This window comes from Rousettus aegyptiacus, unplaced genomic scaffold, assembly GCF_014176215.1.
Source record: "Rousettus aegyptiacus isolate mRouAeg1 unplaced genomic scaffold, mRouAeg1.p scaffold_m13_p_17, whole genome shotgun sequence".
In the NCBI taxonomy this organism is placed as follows: Eukaryota; Metazoa; Chordata; class Mammalia; order Chiroptera; family Pteropodidae; genus Rousettus; species Rousettus aegyptiacus.
The window spans coordinates 38,972,606-38,981,974 of NW_023416292.1; positions in this window are offsets into that span (position 1 = coordinate 38,972,606).

Sequence of the window (9,369 nt, forward strand, 5' to 3'; positions counted from 1 at the left end):
TATACAGGCTATTCTTGTTGGGAAGCAAATTAGTCTTTTATAAAGAAGGCATTGCGTTCCACACATGAGGAATCACTTTGTAGATCTCAAAACAAATGTCCTGTATGTAATTTTCCAAACTATATCCCTCACCCCCCACCATCTTTCCTTAGTTCCAAAGATGTATGAGTTTGGAGCTTTTCTACACCTAAGACCCACTGCTTTCATCTTTAAAAATTAGATGGTGATACATACCTACTGTGCTAGTTATTAATTGACTGCCTCTCACTCACCTCCAAATTCACTCTTAGTTGCCTGCTTTGGGAAAATGGAACTGGGCTCCTTAAATAATTTCCCTTCGCCATTCAGGAAAGGGTGCTGGAGAGAGATTGTAGGAAGAGTTTGCTCACTGGTTCTGCGGTGCCTCTGGGCTAAGGGTCGTGCAGCACGTGCGGGTCCTGCGTGGCTAGCTGCTGTGGTGCATGCACCTTTACGAGCACTGGGCTCCCGTAGCGCGTGGTGGCCGTCAGCACCCAGAATCTTCCCCTGGCACCCCCTTGGGCAGTTTCCTACAGAAGAGTCTCCAGCAAGACACCTCCCCATGAATGGTTTATCCTAGCACCTTAAAGGACATGTTTCCAGCACGCTCCACCACCATGTCACCAGAGCAATTTCTCTGCTTTTTAGTGAGCAGAACTCTCACCAAAAGCTCTGATCTCAGCCCCGGAGGCAAGGTTCTTTGATGGGTGCTCTATCATAGCCCAAGGGGTAGTGACTGCGCTTTACATTCCTATGTTCTTTAGAATTTCTCTTCATTTTTTACTACACATCGCCTTGTCATTCCAGTTTCCTACCACGTTGAATAATTATTTATATTAAATGTGGACTTTGACTTTATCCTACATTATTTAAGGATTATGCATACTTACCATATGCAAACATGCCACCCCAAAATATGCCACTGTGACCTTTTGACAATTTTGACTTAAAGGAACTTAATAAACAGCAAATACATGAAAACACTGTGACTTTCCTTTTTGTAAAAAAGCAGGAAACAAAATTCCCTTATGAAAGATGCCTTCTTTATAGCAGAAAGAAAAGTAACATTCTTATCAATGAAGGAAAGTTGAGAACAGAGAATTCTATAGAAATAGACCTTGTTAAAATAATCTATATCATCAGTCAGCCTCCCCACATAATTTAGTTACTTTTCAAGTTGCCTCTCTTTGTTCAACCTAATACAAAAGCAAGTAAGCTTCACCATTTCTCTGGGTCTTCATGCCTTTTAAAGGTCCACAGGTCACACAAAACTTGTATTAAATGAATTTGTCTGTCTTTCTCCTATTGATCAGTTTTATGTCAATTTAATTCTCAGGCCAAGTCCAAAAAGAAACCTCTAAGAAGGTAAAGTAAAAATTTGCCTCTGTTAAAAACCATGTGATATATAACAGACACTCCACAACTATGAGTTCCCCTGCTATCCTTAGGTTGTCAGTATTATTATATCAATTGCATGTTTGTCAGAGGCAAAATTTTATTTTACTAAACATCTGACACTTTATATTTAAGCAAAATGGCAGAATATATCAAAAGGAATTAAATTTTCTTTTCCAATATACTGACAATTTAATTGTAAGGAGAACCTGCAGGTGAAACGCATGTGAACGACTACCATTTAAAGAAATTAAGGGACGAATCTGATGACTTTTTTCATATATTACCAACCTCTTTCTTCCCTTTCTGCATTCATTCATGGCACCAGCTATGTGCCAGTCATTGTTGTAGGTACTAGGAGAATCAGAATAAAAGGAAACTCTGGGTGCTATGATAATAAACCAACGTAAAATTATAATGGTAATATAATACAATAATTAGAATAAAGAAGGTAATAACAAGAAGATAAGTGAGATAGGAAAACACTCAGAAAGGTCACTATCCTGACTTTCTACAAAGTCAGGATCGTAGGGGACGTGAGAAAGGGTTTGCGGAGAGAAATCTTCCTTAAAGAAGAAATTTTGATAAGATTATTTTGGAAAATTGATTTTGGAATATTTAAAAATATTTAATAATAATCAGACTACGAATCAAATCATTTAGAAGCATGTTATAGGAAGAGCATATGTAAAAGCTTAAAGAGATTAAAGAAGCACAGAAACTTAAAATAGAGTAAGCAATTCTTGATGGCAGAAGCAAATAATGCAAGAAGCCATAAAGCTAGGCTTAGTTACCTATGCGCTATTAGCATGCCAAGCTAAGGTGCCTTAGACTTGCTGAGCATATTTAACATGACTTGGGGTGGGAGTCACTGAGGATATCAGCAGAGACAATGAGATGATCAGCCTTAGGTTTACAGAAAATTGTAAGCAGCAATAAAGAGAAATGATTGGAGGGTCACATAGAGTGGGCCAAGAGGCAAAGGATAGAAGATATATGACAAGAGTCTACAATAATGTAGAAAGAACAAAGGAGAAAGATTAAAGAGATGTTTAGGAAAAGAATCAAACAGAATCATTAGTGAATAATTAGATGAAGCGACATCCAGGAAGGAATGAGTTGGTGATGTCTCCCATGGTTCTGGTTTGGGCAATGGGTGAAATGATACCAACTGGGATGGGAAACTGTGAAGACGATGATTCATAAGAGCCGTGGAAATAGAAATAATTGGTTCAATTTTGAACTGGTTAAGTTTGAGAACAGGATATAATTAACAGGTATTTAGATACTTTTACTTAACACTCGAGAGAATGATTTAAATGCATGTATATAATATGCAATAACTCACCATCAGTATATTTTATCTAGATAGAATAGAAAGACACTGTGCTCAGAATAATTTTAAAATGGAGTGGCGGGCTGCCTCAATAATCTATCACCACAATAACGCTGCACTAATAAACAACATTAAGATTTTAGTGGCACGCAACGATAAGCATTTGTTTTCTGCTCTTGCATCTATGGATGAGCTGGGCTCAGCTGATGCAGGCTGTGCACAAATGAGATTGGCACAAAAACACAGACTAGATCCAGGTCTGCTTTACCTGTCTCAGCCTCCTTGGATCAGTGGCTAATCTAGGCAAGTGTGCCTCATGGCAAAAGACAGGAATGCAAAGAGGTAAACCCAAACATGCAAGCATATTTTAAGCCTCATCATATCATATCTTAGCATCATATCTTAGCATCACAATGGCCAAAGCAAGTCGCATGGCCAAGAGCAAGAAAGGGCATGATGAACTGCACATGTTTTACTGACTGGAAGAAACAGGTGATCTCGCTACTACTCTGTGAGTCACTCTTACTGGGGCCTAAGAAGCAAGGTAGTGGATGGAGATTAGGAAACTGTGGTAAATCCTCAAGAGGAAAAACATTTTGCTCAAGAGAACTTTGGGAAGAATTTCCAGAAAATTTTGGAGAATATCAGGCTGAAAACTGAGAATTTATTGCACTTAAGGCAAACATGAAGTGGATCTTTGAATCCTTCCCTGACCTTGGTAAATATAACTTTAAACGCTGTTGTTATTTTTTTGACTACTACTCTTTTAGTACTTTACATGTACTAATTTGTATTATTTGTGTTTTTATGTCAATATCCTCCTGTTCTATACATATTATAGGCCTCTTGATAGTTGATACTGAATTTTATAGCTACTTGTAACCCCATCAGTAACTTAGGTATTTATTCTTAATGATGTTTAATAATGTAGATAGCATTGCATTCAAAATATAATGACATAATGTAAACAAAGTGCACAGCACAAGCCTGGCACAAAAACAGTTGTCTACTAATTCTTACTTTTCTTCCTTGTTGCGCCTATAAATATTAATTCAGATAAAAAATGAAGGAGAACAAGGTAAACAATCAAATCAAGGGCAATTTGGTTTTCCCATTAATAAAAGAAGAGATTTGGTGGTTAAAGATTTTATCGAAGCCAGAATTCTTCACTGAAATATAAATCCATAAACATTCAGTTATGTAAAAATTTGCCTAATTTTCACTTCATTCATTTGTAAATTTTTGTCTGATTGTTATTTAACAATTGAACTCTACCACTCTCTTATTCATCCAGTGTGAAGCTCTCTTATAAATTTCACATGCTATAAAGAAAATTTTCCCAATGATTTTCCCTGAACTACGAGCATGATGGGTGTTTCAGAAATGTGTGATGTACCTTTATAAACGATCTCCAAGTGCAGGTCCACCCGTTTACTTGATATCTCACAAAACTTACTACAGACATTTTAAAAGAAATAATGGTTCAACTTCTATATATGATTTAAGTAAATTTGAAATTAGTATTTAATTATGTACTTCAATTATTTGAGAGATACCTCAGATGTTCTGATCCAAATTAGGCATTCAATAAATTCTTGTTGGTTGGCTACTGAAAAGGTCATTATTATAACCCTGTGTTACTTGGTAAATCTAGTTTCTACACTTACATCTCTTGCCATTGTGTGCTGGAGACAATGAAAGAATTCTGAGAAACACTGTCAGGATGAATAAAAGAAACCATTTTGCCATTAAATCAATTTTGTGTTAAAATTTTTCTGCTTATCAATTGTATTGGTCACCTATATTATCAATAAGATCAGCCATGGTACTTAACAATGATGGAGAACTTCAGCTCGAATCTGTGCATATGTACACTGATGGCATCACACACACACACACACACACACACACACACACACTCACGTGTATTCCTGTATACATACATACATATGCACATATGTATGTGATCCTGTAAATCTTGAAATAAGGAGCAGTAGGAAATGGTCTCCAATTGTTGAGCTGATTTAAATTTCTTGTGGTTTCTTTAAAGATCTTTTTTTAGCAACCCACTAAGCATCTCTGTATTAACTAAAAACTGAAACGAAAGGCATCTAAAATTTTTAAGCAGAAATATGTGATTATTATAGGGAAATTTGGTACAAATCTTGTACTTAATTAAATGAAAAAAAAAACTCTTCATGTACAAAAAATGTGAAAAATTTATTTGAAATTTTAGAAATGAAAAAAGTAAATGAGGCTGAAATGAAACACAAAGAACATAGTGTCCTGTATTTTTAAGCATGTCATCTTAATAATAATCTAGAATATCTACAAAAAAAAAATTAATTTTACCTGATAAAAAAAAAAAATCTAAAGAGATTCCAAGATTTGTTTATGTGTTTTAGTGGGATGAAAAAACATGTAATGACTATATGACTAATTAATTCCATTATTTTGCTCATGAGGCCTATATTAACAGGAGCTACCCAGGGCAAAATTGAAACTATGGGAAATTCATTTCTCCACCTCTTCCCTTGTCTGAGGCCATGCACTTACTGTGTTACAGCCAGGATGACAATAATTAGCAGTAAACTATTTGAAAAGAAGACCAGCCTATGTTCCAATTTTCTGGGATTTAAAAAAAAAAAGTTACTAAGAAAATATATTTGACTTTATAGTTGGAAAGACAGAAACCCAGGGTGAAAAAAAATGTGTTGTTTTTACCCTTGAAAGAAGAAAACAATAAGTTAAATCTCTATGACAAATGAGACTTATAAAGAAACCATCCTGGGTATAAGAAATTGATAGGGAGCAAAGACCTTGCTATGTGCTGAGCGACTTCTTGGGTAAAGAACATCTGCCATCTTTGTTTTCACTCTACCACCTGCTCCGAACTGCCCTCCATTGAAATAAGATTTCTACCTGACGACAAGAAACCACCACTTTCTGTCTCTCTGACATGTGCCCTGTATCTGGACTCCACTATCAATGACCCCCCGATTCCCTGGCTGATAAGAACTTCTTGGCCTTCTTCCATTTCTCACACTGCACGCAGCCAAGTCCCCCAACAGTATAGACGCTTAAGTAGGGACATTCCTTCTTCTATCCCAAACTACTGAGGAAGATAGATATTTGTCATAAATTGGGTTGAATACAGATTCCTCTTCTATCTCCTTTACACACACTTTTTCTAAAAGCACCGATTCTTGATTTATTTTAAAGTCAAATTTGCAAATTAAGCAAAAATGAGAATCATTTTCCTCAAAGATATTGATAAAAATGTTGAAAAGTGAAGGCTCACTAGAAACTGCTTTTATTAACCTATCATATATTTTGGTTATGCTTGATCAAATGCAAATATATTAAATAACTCTCAATATGAGTCATAATTTTTTTATCATGACTAGAAAAATAACCATAAGTTTAACCATAATAATTTATAAAATTCAAGATACATAACTAATGACATAACATGCTCTTTCTGGTCTACCTATGAATAGCATTAAATGCAAAATAAATGATATTAAAATTATTTTCTTTGGATGGCATTATTTTTTTTGTGAATTTATAGTGACACTTCAGACATGTTATGTTCTCCTAAGTGCAGAAAGTTTCTCTGACAAGCCTAGATTTTGATCAAAGTTTTGTCTCATATTCTCAGTTTACAAATTTTGATTTTGTTGATTCTTTTTTAAAAGACGAGTCTGGCAAATTGTTTTTTTTTTTTTTTTATATATATATAGTTTCTCAAAGATAAACACTGATGCTGCCATGGCAACACTGAAAGTCTCCTTCGGCACTCAGGTGTACGGTTCACCTGTGTCTCAACATATAAACTGATTCGTGAATGACTACACTTTCTCCGTGTATTTACCACTTAACTGAGCATCACGCTATCTTTTCTATTGTAATGATGAAGACTGTTGCTTAGAAATACAAAAGAAAAAAAATGTATAAAGAATCTTCATATAGTCTCTGAAAGAAGAGTATGAACTCTAGAGCCAGGCTTGATTGCTTCACATCATTTCTGTCTCTGGTAACCTTTATGACACTAATCAGCTACTTAACTGCTCTATACCTTAGCCGTCTCCTCTTTAAAAATGAGAATAACAATATGACGCATCTCAAAGTGCTGTGAGAACTGAAGGGTGTAATATAATGTTTCATATAAGGCATCATCATTATTTTATATAAACATTATAGGCTTTACTACAAGCCATTTTTCTATTTCATGTTTACTCAAGCATAACATTTTTTAAACCCCCTTTTACACTTAACTGTTTATATATAATAAAACAAGTTTGTCTTGTGTTTTGTTGACCTCGCACACAAATAATAGACATTATTATAAAATATCTGAAACAATTCTAGACTATCAAACATTTTTCTAATACTCTGTGGCATGTCTTTAGGACATTGCTTTAACATTGACCCGATTGGAGAGCTAACAAAAATTTCCCTTTTATTTCATCATCAATGTTAACTATAATCTGTATAATCAGAATTGCATCTTTTAATACTGCTTCTCATATTCAATGCGATTGCATATAATACAAATAATTGTATTCAGAGCCCACTGACTTCTCAATACCAATCTAAATAAAATCTATTGTTTGGCATCAGTAAGTGTATATTTTCAGCTTAAGTGAATTCATATGATTCCCTTACATCGCTTTTGATGAGGATTAAAGCTTCAGCTATAATCTATTCATCACTTAAAGTAATTGTGTTGCATATATTTCTAGAAGTCAAAATTTTGTAAATACCATGTTTATTTTATAAACTACTTTTAAAGGAGAATTTTAAAAGAGAATTTAAAGGATATTTTCTCCCCTCTAATTAAATTACTCAAAATGTCATAAAATATAATATAAACAGAAATCAATAGTAACAATAGAGAATAGCAAGTAAAGATGGCTTTGGTAAATTCCATTTTGATAAGTTCCATGAATATAGAAAACAGAATGAATGGAATTCATAGAAGAACAAATTCAGAGAAATCTAGAGCCTAAAATGCATATTTTTAAAATATGGTATAAAGGTAAATGCAATTCTGGAAAAAATTCAAACTCGAGATTCAATGAATCTGAGTGCAAGGGGGCCACGAGGTTGTTCGCGTAAGGAAGAACTGTGATGAGAACTGTATTTATGAAGCTCTTCTCATCCAAGAATAATGCCACACAGCTGCTGAGAGGAGAATTCTCCCCTGCCACCCCACACACACTCGCCAAGATAACAATGCAAAAAATAACAGCTTCAAAAAGTGAAAGATCCTCTGGAGAAGGCATCTAGATGAAATGCTAAGGTTGGAAAGAATGGCAGAAAATTTCTCCTGAGAATCCACAAAGACATCTGTAAAGGGAAAAATCAAAGGGAATTGACTGACGTTTTCTAATCTAAAGTTACGAGGGTTGTTCTCTGAGAGGAGAAATTACAGTTTCCCAGAGACACTTTCCACCTTCAACCCGAACTTTAATACCTTTCTGCTCTACTCAATGTCACCAATAACCTCTACATTACCCAATTTAATATTCAATTATTCATCTTCTCAGTATCATTTGAATAAATTAATCATAATCACTGCCTCCTGTTGGAAACGTTTCCTTCACTTGACTTCTGAGATATTAAACTTTTCTGCTTTTCTTATGACCTTAGTGCTCCCTTCCTTGAACCTTTTCCCTTCTGTAACTACAATCATTTGCTGGGTGAATAAGTCCATCCCAGGACTTTAAATCCAACTAAGTGGTAATGACTTCCAGATCTAAGCCCATGTGAGGCCCTCACCCTCCATTCCAGACCCGCATATCTGACCTTCTGCAAAATAAGTGCGCTCGGATGTCTACTAGGAAACACACTTATGACATGCAAAACCATAATAATATTAATTGTCTCTCAGAAACTTCTCTTCTCTGCATGTGTTTCCAATTTCAGTAAGCAGTTTCAACTTTAACATAAATTGCTTAAGCAGAAAACTTGGGATCATAGGCTTCTTCTCTTTCACACTTTCAGCCAATCAATTAGAAAGTCTTGTTATCTCTATCTGAAGTATACTGAAAGTCGACACTTCCTCACTTAATCTACAGAGGCTAATAACTCACAAGTATCAACATATATTAAAAAGCAGATACTATTCAATGATTAATCTGATAAGATGATGCAACAAAGATTAGCACAAATAAAGAATACGTAAATTAGGAATCACTATTATTCTTAAAGAAGGATCATTAGAAAGCAAAGTGAAAAATGAAATAAATGGAAGTTTTCTTTTGTATTACCATCATTTAACTTTGTAATCAAAGTTTTGATCAGTGCAATTTTCTGAACTGTAATTTAAAAGTTGATCTTTAATATGTTTGCAATGTTATATATTAATACATATAGATTAATTTTATTTAAACTTCTTCATTGAAGTTGATTACGCAATTGAATATCTAGTTGAATTGAATGACTAAATCAAAGGTTATCTCTTTCCCTTACAGAGGAACATTTACTTGCCTTCATTTTTTCTACTCTGGGACAAAGAATGACAGAAGTTACTTGATTTTACTCATCACCTTGGCCATACACGCAAGAATTTCTTATCAGTAAACAAACTTTTTAGGTCACAGAATACATAAGCT